This window comes from Chiloscyllium plagiosum, chromosome 23, assembly GCF_004010195.1.
Source record: "Chiloscyllium plagiosum isolate BGI_BamShark_2017 chromosome 23, ASM401019v2, whole genome shotgun sequence".
Lineage (NCBI taxonomy): Eukaryota > Metazoa > Chordata > Chondrichthyes > Orectolobiformes > Hemiscylliidae > Chiloscyllium > Chiloscyllium plagiosum.
In genome coordinates this window covers 37,557,513-37,570,104 of record NC_057732.1, presented here as the reverse complement: position 1 = coordinate 37,570,104, position 12,592 = coordinate 37,557,513, and the positions used below count along the sequence as shown (strand labels likewise).

Here is a 12,592-nt window from a genome sequence, read left to right as displayed (position 1 = left end):
GGGGGGGGGGAGGGGGGCATGGGCTTGGATCTGACAAGGGAATCGCGGAAGGAATGGTCTGTCTGAAATGCTGATAGGGGTGAGGAGGGAAATATATCCCTAGTGGTGGGATTTGTTTGTAGGTAGTGGAATTGGTGGAGGATGATGCAATGTATACGGAGGTTGGTGGGGTGCACTTCTTACGGTGGCAGGGGAAGATGCCGGGAGTGGGGTGAGGGTTGATGGGGGTGAGTGGATCTGACACACGTCTTGCACCTTTGCCCTGGAACCCCACCCCTCCCAATGCAACAAGGACAGAAACCCCTGGTCCTCACCTTTCACCCCACCAACCTCTGTATACATCACATCATCATCCGCCACATACAAACAGACCCCACCACTAGGGATATATTTCCCTCCCTACAGATTACAACAGGATCTGGACCAGATGGGCCAATGGGCAGATGGAGTTTAATTCAGATAAATGCAAGGTGCTGCATTTTGGGAAACAAATCTTAGCAGGACTTATACACTTAATGGTAAGGTCCTAGGGAGTGTTGCTGAACAAAGAGACCTTGGAGTGCAGGTTCATAGCTCCTTGAAAGTGGAGTCGCAGGTAGATAGGATAGTGAAGAAGGCGTTTGATGTGCTTTCCTTTATTGGTCAGAGTATTGAGTACAGGGGTTGGGAGTTCATGTTGCAGCTATACAGGACATTGATTAGGCCACTGTTGGAATAATGCTTGCAATTCTGGTCTCCTTCCTATCGGAAAGATGTTGTGAAACTTGAAAGGGTTCAGAAAAGATTTACAAGGATGTTGCCAGGGTTGGAGGATCTGAGCTACAGGGAGAGGCTGAACAGGCTGGGGCTGTTTTCCCAAGAGTGTCGGAGGCTGAGGGGTGACCTTATAGAGGTTTACAAAATTATGAGGGGTATGGATAGGATAAATAGACAAAGTCTTTTCCCTGGGCTAGGGGAGTCCAGAACTAGAGGGCATAGGTTTAGGGTGAGAGGGGAAAGATATAAAAGGGACCTAAGGGGCAACCTTTTCACGCAGGGGGTGGTACGTGTATGGAATGAACTGCCAGAGGATGTGGTAGAGGCTGGTACAATTGCAACATTTAAGAGGCATTTGGATGGGTATATGAATAGGAAGGATTCGGAGGGATATGGGCCGGGTGCTGGCAGGTGGGACTAGATTGGGTTGGGATATCTGGTCGGTATGGACGGGTTGGACCGAAGGGTCTGTTTCCATGCTGTACACCTCTATGACTCTATGACTTTACCCATATCAGCATTTCAGAGAGATCATTCCCTTGTCTGATCCACACCCCCCACCAGCCCTCACCCCACTCCCAGCATATTCCTCTGTCATTGCAAGAAGTGCAAAACCTGCACCCACACCTCCCCCCCCACCCACGTCCGTTCAAGGCCCCAAAGGATCCTTCCACATCCAACAGAAATTTACCTGTACCTCCACCAATGTCATCTACTGTATCCATTGCACCTGATGTGATCTCCTCTACATTGAAGAGACAGGACACCAACTTATGGATCTTTTCAGAGAACGTCTCTGGGACACACACCAACCAACCCCACCACCCATGGCTGATCACATCAACACCCCCTCCTAATCCACCAAGGACATGCAGGTCCTGGGCCTCCTCCACCGCCAAACTCTGACCACCAGATGCCTGGAAGAAGAATGCCTCATCTTCTGCCTTGGGACCCTGCAACTACACGGGATTATTGTGACTTGACCAATTTCTTCACTTCCCCTTCCCCCACCTTATCCCAGTCCCAAGCCTCCAATCCAGCACTGCCTTTTGACCTGTCTATCGTCTTTCCCATCTATTCGTTCCACCTTCCTCTCAGATCTATCACCTTCTCCACCACCTTCATCTACCTATTGCATTCTCAACCACCTTCCTCCCAGCCTCACCCCCCCCCCCCCTCCCCTCCCCCCCCATTTATCTCTCAGCTCCCCAGCCCACAAACCTCATTCCTGATGAAGGGCTTATGCTCGAAAAGTTGATTCCCCTGATCCTCGGATGCTGCCTGACTTGCTGTGCTTTTCCAGCACCACTCTCGAGCTTTTTAGATTAGATTAGATTACTTACAGTGTGGAAACAGGCCCTTCAGCCCAACAAGTCCACACTGACCCGCTGAAGCGTAACCCACCCAGACCCACCTAACACTACGGGCAATTTAGCATGGCCAATTCACCTAACCTGCACATTTTTGGATTATGGGAGGAAACCGGAGCACCCGGAGGAAACCCACGCAGACACGGGGAGAATGTGCAAACTCCACACAGAGAGTCGCCTGAGGCGGGAATTGAACCCGGGTCTCTGGCGCTGTGAAGCAGCAGTGCTAACCACTGTGCTACCATGCCTCCCAAATCTATCACCAACTTGTTCTGTCTGACACACAGAAATGAGGAGTGAGCCTTTTCCTGTCACTTGTTCCTGCCTCTGTGTCAGAAGGTGTAGAATTAGAGTACGGTCAAGACAGTCTCGATGAGTGGAGACCAATCTCCAGCTCTGAATTCTGGGTAGAGATCTAACAGGATGTTTGGTAGTGTGTAGGAATGGGATCTTCATTGTATGGGTTCTGCGAACCCTTAAAACCTTTTCCTTCTGTAGGACCAACCCTGCTGTTTCAACTTGTATAAAGATGATTACATCTGTAAGGAACATTGACATTCTAGACTGTCAGAATATTCATCATTTTGAAAACCCTTTCACCATTTCAAACTGTTCTCTAAGGGAAGAACGAAGAAAATGGAAGAGAAATCATCCATAATGGAGTAAAATATTTGCAGGCAAACCAGATGTGAGGAGGGGAACTAATGAAAATAGGTTAATGGCAAGAAAATTAACCATCCACAGCATGATGTGCCTCTGTGCTTTAGGGTAGAATTACAGTTTGGACCCCAAACAGCTCACCACATCAGTCACCAAAAATGGAAAAACATTTTCATGGAGTGGAGCCTTCTCTTACATCAGCTCTCCCTGTTACAACAGGCCTGAAGAGGGAAGATGGAACTTTCCAAGGAGTAATTATTTCTTTGCTTATTCTAATTTCACTGGAGGCCATTTCATATTCCCTTTGATTCTTTCACTCATGCTACGCTTTAAAGTGGGGAAATTCCTATTGCATTTATGTTTCTATGAGCCAGAAGAGGGCACACGGTGGAACAAGACGAGGTCATTTACCTTCTGAAACCTTTTTTTCTGTTCTGCTAATCACTTTGATCATGGCTGACCAAATCTTCACTTCATTTACCCACCTTTGTGATTTAACCCTTAATATCTGTGCCAGATTTTACAATCTCAGTTTTCAATTGACGTCCAAACTTCAAAAAGAAATATTTCCTTTCTCTTTGAAAAATGTTTCCTGATACCTTCTGTGAATAGTCAACCTAGATTTAATTTTATGGTTATGTCCCTTATGCTGGTCTCATTCATTAGAGGAAATAATTTCTCTCTACGTATCCTATCAATTCCTTTGATCACTTTAAACAGCTCCATTAGTCACCCCTTAAGCTTCTATACTTGATGAAAAACAAGCATAGGTCATGAAACCTGTCCTCATAATTTAACCATTTAGGCCAGTAAAACTTTGGTTAATCCCTTGTGTTGCACCCCTTCAAAGGTGAGTATACCCTTCCAGATGTTTGGTGTGCAAATATGAACATACATACAGTAGTGTAATTGCATCTCCTCCACTGATCCATGAAATAAAAATGGGTGACAGTCAGAGAGCCGTTGTGATGCAGATAAAGGCCATTCAGCCCATTCAATGGGATCTAGGCAATGGACCATTTGTAAATTCAGTGACAGTGATAATCTTTCATGGAGCTTTGTTCATTGGGGTTGTGGGTTTTCCAGTCAGTGTCACCCAGAAATATTAAGAGCACATCTTTAAACCAAATTCCTACAGACATGTTTCATGTCAGACACAAAGCATCATTGAATTTACTCTATGATTCAGTAAATGTAATCCCAGCCTTTGGGTTATTTGAACTTTGAGGTGAAGCTATGGAAACAAAATACACTTTTACAAAGAAAATGTATGAGAAGGATGTGATTCAAATTCTTAAAGGGGTAGAATAATCCCCAGAAAGGATTAGGAAAACTTCTTCATTTGTTTGTCAAGTGCTTAAGTCATGAATGAATTTCAGATTTAAATGATTTGATGCTTCTCAAAAAATAATCACATTACTCATTGGCAATGTTTCTTTCAAAACCAGGAATGGATAACCAGTTAGTGGAGGATTGCCAGTTAAAGAGGCAATGAACTAAATTATGGAATAGCACCCAGGTGATTCCTGAATGGAGTGTTCACCAGTGAACCAGGTGAAGCATTCAAAATGGAATTGGATCAATTTATGATTTCGCTAAAGGTTGAACAGATCCAAGGATTAATGAAAGAAACAGGTAAGCTTTCTGTTCTTAGAATCATGGAAACTGCAGCACAGAAGGAAATGATTAGTCCCATTATGTCACTGAATTGTCAGCTCCACATTGTACTTTGGCTCAATACTCACACTTGTGCCTCTGAGTCTCAAAACTGTGGGTTCAAGTTTGCTCCATAAACATGAGCATCTTAATGAAGATGATTTCTAAGGGCAGTATGAGGAACTGCACATTGTATTGAAGGTGTCTTTCAGTTTAATCTGTTCCAGAGCTTGTTCGAAGTATATCAGTACTCCTCTCATCTTACTCCCTCTTAATTTTTTTCTGTTTGTTTTTTTCACACATCTTTGATGAGAGCACCTAAACATTATAATGTCAGTATCTAATTTTTGTTGATGACACCCAGATCTACCATTCTTACCATTTCTTTCAAGCCATCCACTGCCACTGCACTAAAACTGTTTGTCTAACATCCAGTCCTGGATAAATTGTAGCTTCGTTCAACTAAACATTGGGAAGAGTGAAATTATTGTCTTTGACTCCACCATAAATTCTGCTCCAAGATTCCTTCACTGATATGGCCTGAATTAAATTGTTCACAACCTCACATCCTAATCAACTTTAAGTTGAGTTTCTAACCTCATATTATCTATATCAAAAGCATTACCTACGAACAATGTCTAGCTCTGTCCGGCTATAATCCATTGACAATTTATCTCCAAGCATCATGACTGAAATGTTGAGCTGGCTGGCCACCAATTCTGAATTTTCAATAAACTGTAGCTCACCTAATCGTCTGTCAACTGAATTCTATACCCTACCACAACCTGCTTGCCCACTACCCCTGTCCTTCCCAACCTCCACTGACACTCATTTGTCAACACCTCACCATTTAAAATGCTATCCACAAATTTAAACTCACACATCGTTGCTCCTTCACCCTCATGTCTGCAATCTCCTTGTCTCTTGTGCATTGGCAGTTGTGCCTTTGATCACCAATACCTCATTCTCTGCAATCCCTCCCATAAACTCTTGCACTTCCTCCTGAAATAACACCGCAGAGGCCGGTATTGTGTCTCTAAGTTACCCCTTTACTGACACTGATCTAGGGGTCCCTGATTGGACCCAATTAACAGCCCTAACCACATTATGATCACTTACATCCCTCTCCCTCTGAGTCTGAGGACACAGACTGTTTTTTTGAGCTCCTCCTGGTGCATATTAGCACCGAGTCAGGTTCCTCCAACTCTGCCTCTGATACAGGTGGCGCGGAACACACTGTAGCCCACCTCTTTCGCTGAAATGTCTCAGAAGAAATTAATTCTCTTCTTCAAGCAGCGAAAGTAATCAAGGCAGCGACATCTGCTCTGTCTGTCTCAGCTTCTGAGGTTTCTTCAATATTTGATGGAAAGGGAGAACGCATGGGTTCTAGAACATAGAACATAGAACACTATAGCGCAGTACAGGCCCTTAGGCCCTCAATGTTGCGCCAATCTGTGAAACCAATCTGAACCTCATCTAACCTACACTATTTCATTATCATCCATATGTTTATCCAATAACCATTTAAATGCCCTTAAAGTTGGTGAGTCTACTACTGTTGCAGGCAGTGCATTTCATGCCCTTACTACTCTCTGAGTAAAGAACCTACCTCTGACATCTGTCCTATGTCTATTATCCCTCAATATAAAGCTATGTCTCCTCATGCTAGCCATCACCATCCAAGGAAAAAGGCTCTCGCTGTCCACCCTATCTAATCCTCTGAGCATCTTGTATGTCTCTATTAAGTCACCTCTCAACCTTCTTCTCTCTTCATGAAAGCAGCCTCAAGTCCCACAGCCTTTCCTCTTAAGACCTTCCCTCCATACCAGGCAACATCTTGGTAAATCTCCTCTGCATCCTTTCCAATGCTTCCACATCCTTCCTTTAATGTGGTGACCAGAACTGTATGCAATATTCCAAGTGCGGCCGCACTAGAGTTTTGTACAGTTGCAACATGATCTCATGGTTGTGAAACTCAGTCCCTCTACCAATAAATGCTAACACACCGTATGCTTTCTTAACAACCCTACCAACCTTTGCTCATCCATACAACAAAGAACCTTACCAATAGCCCAAAACTCTGTATTCCTGTTACTCCTTCCAAAGTGAATCACCTCACACTTTTCGTCGTTAAATGCCATTTGCCACCTCTCAGCCCAGCTCTGTAGCTCATCTATATCTCTCTGTAACCTGCAACATCCTTCTGTGCAGTCTACAACTCCACCAACCTGAGCGTCATCTGCAAATTTACTAACCCATCCTTCTACACCCTCATCCAGCCATATATAAAAATGGCAAACAGCAGTGGTCTCAAAAGATCCTTGCGGTACACCACTAGTAACTGAACTCCAGGATGAACATTTCCCATCAACCACCACCCACTGTCTTCTCACAACTAGCCAATTTCTATCCAGACTGCTAAATCACTCTCAATCCCATGCCTCTGTACTTTCTGCTATAGTCCACCTTGGGAACCTTACCAAACACTTTACTGAAATCCATATATACCACATGAATCACTTTATTCTCATCCCCATCTGTTTGATCACCTTTTCAAAGAGCTCAGTGAGGTTTGAGAGGCACAACCAACCCTTCACAAAATTGTGTTGACTATCCCCATTTAAATTATTCCTTTCTACATGATTATAAATCCTATCTCTCAAAGTCCTTTCCAACACTTTACCCACAACTGATGTAAGGCTCAGAGGTCTATAATCACCAGGGTTGTCTCTATTCTCCTTCTTGAACAAGGGGACAACATTTGCTACCCTCCAATCTTCTGGCATTATTCCTGTAGACAATGGCTACATAAAGATCAAAGCCAAAGGCTCTACAATCTATTCCCTTAGCTTCCCAGGGAATCCTAAGATGAATCCCATCTGGCCCAGGGGACTTATCTATTTTCACACTTTTCAGAATTGCTAACACCTCCTCCTTATGAACCTCAGTCCCGTCTAGTCTAATAGCCTGAATCGCAGTATTGTCCTCGACAACATTGTGTTTTTCCTGTGTGAATACTGCTGAAAAATAGTCTTTTAGCACCTCTCCTATCTCCTTGGACTCCCCGCACAACTTCCCACTACTGTTCTTGACTGGTCCTAACCTTACTCTAGTCATTCATTTATTCCTGATATACCGATAGAAAGCTTTAGGGTTTTCCTTGATCCTCCCTGCCAAATGTCTCATGTCCCCTCCTGGCTCATATTAGCTCTCTCTTTAGGTCCTTTCTGGCTAACTTGTAACTCTTAATCACCCTAACTGAGCCTTCATGTCTCATCTTCACACAAGCCCCTCCTTCCTCTTGACAAGAGATTCAGCTTCTTTAGTAAACCACGGTTCCTTCGCTCATCCACTTCCTCCCTGCCTGACAGGTACATACTTATCAAGGACACACAGTAGCTGCTCCTTGAACAACCTCCACATTTCAATTGTGCTCATCCCCTGCAGTTTCTGCCCGCCCCCCCCCCCCCCCCCCCCCCAAGTCCTGGAAGATCAGATTTAACCTGATACAGAGTGTTTTCCCCATTAGCAACTCTGCTGCAGGTATCCCTAAATTGCATGAGAAGTGGTCCTATAAACAAATACGAACCAGACAGTTTAGTATTAAATGAAGTTGTAGGCTGTTTCTTTAGCAATTTTGGATTGTTCTTTCTGCAAGACCATTGATGATAGATGGTATGGAGCAGTCCTTATATGTTGAATGACATTCAGCTTTACCACATACTCAAATTCCCTGCTGGAAAATGATGGCCCATTTTCTGTGACCAACACTTGCAGGAATCCTTGAAATGCAAAAGATGAGTGCAGTTTTTCTATTGTTGTCCCCGTGTTTGATGAATGAATGCAATGCATGTCCAAACACTATGTGGCCGCCACAATGACGAAGATATTGAGCCTATGAAAGGACCTGCATAGTCAATGTGTATCTGAGTCCAGGGTTTACCTGGCCATTCCCACGGAAATACGGGAACTGCTGATGGTAATTTTTGTCCTTGTTGGCATGTTGGACACCAACATAGCAAAGTTTGCATCCAATCCTGGCCACCAGACATAACTTCTCGGCAACATCCTCATTTTTGAAACTTCTGGATGACCCTGGTAGAATTCAGGGGGACAATCACCCTTGCTCCCCATAATAATATGCTGTCCTCTCTGTCTGTGCAGGTCCAAAACAGTTTCAGTTCTGGTTGTGACAGCCCTTTGCTTTCCCTCATCACCACCAGCTGTTTCAGTCTTGCCAGGACCAGATCTTTCTGGGTATTTAAACAGGACTTCACTCAGGTTGCCATTTTTTAATCAAAAATGTTGAGCCAATCAAGGTGAATCTTTTTTCAACCAATTTTGCCCCATCAGGCTTGGGCCAGGCCTTTTGTTACAATCAGTGAAAACTGAATCAGCTGTTTCTCGTAAGAGACTGGAACTAAAATTCATGGATTCATAGAATCCCTACAGTATGGAAGCAGGCCATTCAGCCCATCAATTCCACACTGACCCACCAAAGAGATCCACCCTATCCCCTTAATCCTGCATTTCCCATAGCTAATCCACCTAACATGCACATCTTTACACCGTGGGAGGAAACCGGAGCACCAGAAGGAAACCCACGCAAGCGTGGGGAGAATGTGCAAATTCCACACAGACAGTTGCCTGAGAGGGGAATTGAACCCGAGTCCCTAGCATCCCACCTATAAGTAGAAAATATACCAATCTGTTTACACACAGCACAACCTCCAAAACAGCAATGAGAAAAAGAACCAGATTATTTATTTTAGGTGTTGGTTTTATGGATATAAATGCCTTAGGAACACCTTCACCATTGCATGGACTTCTTCAGATAGTGCCTACAGGATCTTTTACATCTAAGATAGGAGTCATGTCTCTGTTTTATATTTCATTGAAAATGTGGTATCACTCACAACACAACACTCTCTCAGTATTGACCTGGAATGTCAACCTTGATTTGGTAAAAACAAGGACTGCAGATGCTGGAAACCAGAGTCTAGATTAGAGTCTAGAGTGGTGCTGTAAAAGCACAGCAGGTCAGGCAGCATCCGAGGAGCAGGAAAATCAATGTTTCAGGCAAAAGCCCTTTATCTATGCCTGAAGAAGGTCGATTTTCCTGCTCCTCGGATGCTGCCTGACCTGCAGTGCTTTTCCAGCACCACTCTAATCTAGAACTTTGATTTTAGTGTTCAAGACACTTAGACTGATAGGGTCTGTTTCCATGCTGTGTGACTTTTCGGTCCAACTAGTCCAGCCGACCATATTCCAAAACTAAACTTGCCTGCATTTGTCCCCTATCCCTCCAAACCTTTCCTATTCATTTCCAAATGACTTTTAAATGTTATAACTGTACCTGTATCCACCACTGCCTCTTGTAATTCATTTCACACATTTCACTCTGTGTAAAAATGTTGCCCTTCATGTCATTTTTAAATCTTTCTCCTCTCAACTTAAAAAAATGCCCCTAGTTTTGAACTCCCCCACCTTAGAGAAAAGACTTCTGCTTTTCATCTTTTCTATGCCCCTCATGATTTTATAAACCTCGATAAGGTAATCGCTCAATCTCCTACACTCAAGTGAAAAATGTCCCAGCCTATACAGCCTTTCTTTATATGTCAAACCTTCCATTTCTGGCAACATCCTGGTAAATCATTTCTGAACCCACTCCAATTTAATAATATCCTTCATATAATAGGGCGACTTGAGTGAAACCCAACCCCATAATGTTCTAATTCAGAAATAAAATTGCAATCCATTGAGTCCAGACTTGCTAGTTGAGCTCACAATGACGTTATTATACCCTCTTGCATTGGAAGGAAACTAATCAGCAATCTCCCAATCACTGATTAGCATCACTTGTTAAAAGTATTTGGTGAGGACAGACTTGGGTTCTGTTGAGATGCCCCCCTGTGGTCAAAGATCTTACAGTCACTTACTGTGCACATTCACACTTAAAGAAGGGGAACCAAGATAAGAGAGTTTTCCGTGATCTTAAATACAAGCTTTCAGAATGTCAATGACTACAACACAAAGGTAACAAAAGTGACAATGAAAAGGGAACTAACTCATGTTTCGTTTTTGTTCTCCACAGTCTGATCAACAGAACTTTCATCACTGAGGAGCTGAAGGTGAAACCAGCTCAAGTTTTCTCTCTTGAATCTTTTTGCGGTCTGGGCTTGCTGTTCCTTTGTCTGACAATCAGGAAGCCCTTACCCCAAAAAGTATTTGCGTGGGATACAGTCTGCAATGGGGCATCACTCTACACAGCCAGCAAATGTAATTGGCATCTCAATAAAGGATTCAGAAGAGGCAGAATGTCAACACCCATTCAGAGCAAAATAAATCATTTCTTTTTCCACAAGTAGGTTTTCCCTATTGAAGTAAAGGAACGTGGAGGTGAAGGAGATTTCAGGAGGGAAGGAAAATTAAAATGGGAGATCAGTAGCCAATGGGAAGGGAAAAGGGATAAAGATAGAGCAAACTTTTTTATAACAAGAGGCTTATGCACTCATATTATATAATTAAACAGGTTACTATGTAATGAAGAAAAATCATGGCGGGACATTACATTTCCATGAGATTTTAATGAGACCTCCTCAGATATTATTGTCCCTATCACTTAGAGATACTATTCTGAGTTTTTCACATTCCCAAAATAAGGTACCTGGCCCTTCAAAGCATGATCCTTATGATGATTCATTGTTATCTTCAACCTGCTAAGATCCCTAACCTTGTGATTTATGGAATACTCTTTTGGACTCTGTCATAAGTTTTTCCACTGAGAATCCCATATTTGAAGGCTTTGACTGCTATCCCAGATTTGTGGAAATCATTGAGTTTCAGTGTGGAATATTGTAGCTCATTGCTGACTCTCTACCTTTGTGACTATATTCTGTAATGTTCTTTCTTCATCTTGAACAATGTTCGTATCAAGAATTCGGTTCACCTTTCATTTAACGACCAAGAAACACTGAACAAACCTAGATGGAAAAATCCTCTGGATGGCTCACTTTTCAGAAATAAGTCCACATCATTAAGATAGTGCAAACTATGGGGGGAAAGCAAGCTATGAGTTCCAAGTATTTCTCAGAGATATGAGACAGAAATAAATAGAAAACACGGATAATCATGGATATTTAGGAATGAAATAGGAACAGAAGGAGATCTTTCAGCCCCTTGAATCTGTTTCAGTTCATTAAGGCTGGCTGATATCTGTTTTAAATTCATCTACTTGGCTTGGTTCCATTTCTTTTGATGTCTGAGAATAAAGTAACCACCTAATCCCACTTTCCAGCTGTTGGTCTTTAACCATGTGGGATACAGAATTCCAAGGGTATGTCCAAGCTTTTGTTCGAAAATGTGATGTACTTGAGTAACAGTTCAACTTCGTACAGTTCTAGCCTAGTGTTCTTGTTCTTACATGTTGTACCTTAACTAATAAAGAAATCTTGTATGTTTTCTTAACCATCACACACCATTCTGAGATTACATGTTTAAAATGGAAATCAGTAAAACATCTCAAGATGTTTAGAATGGTATGAAAACTGAGAAGGGGAGATAGAAATCCTTGCTACATAACCATATAACTGTAAAAGATCAGATCCCTTGACTTACTGTTCCCTGACTGTTTCTCCATGAAGAGATCCCTACATCACAATGACCTCTGAAGATCAACAATTAATACCTTTTCCAGTTATTTTTCAATCAAGCATGGGTCTGTTTAAGAACAAGCTTAATGTGAAGCAACAGATTGAAGAATATGTGAACAGAAGATGGGGTTGAAATTGATTCTAAAGAAACAATGGTTTGGACCTTTTGTGTGTTTTCAGTTCTGAGGGAATTCATTAGATGGTGGTCCTGTTTCCTCTATCCCACATGTTCAAAATAGGGTTCTATCCTGGAGAATTCCTTTAAACTCACACACACATTATCAATGGAATAGCATTTTCTCTGCACATTGTGTGAAATGAAATGATCCTGAGTCAGAAGGTACAAAGAGTTTCCCTGATTATGAAGATTTTTAAAAATTGATTTAGTCATACACAGAGAAACATCTCTCTGTTCTATAGGAGTCCAGTAAACATTAGTTTTTATTGTGATAGCTATAGACTGCAGCTGATTTGCATCAGGCTGAACGGTAGAATGAA

The 12,592-nt window shown here is 42.5% G+C and overlaps 1 long non-coding RNA gene across 1 annotated transcript in view; it reads left to right on the top strand.

Moving 5' to 3' along the window:
* The window catches only part of LOC122561509, a 53,385-nt gene extending 41,061 nt beyond the window's left edge, over nucleotides 1-12,324 (top strand). The window contains exons 2-3 of the long non-coding RNA XR_006315020.1: nucleotides 4,235-4,421; nucleotides 10,537-12,324. This is a non-coding gene — a long non-coding RNA (uncharacterized LOC122561509). The remainder of the gene's footprint in view (nucleotides 1-4,234; nucleotides 4,422-10,536) is intronic.
* The last annotated feature ends 268 nt before the right edge of the window (nucleotides 12,325-12,592 follow it).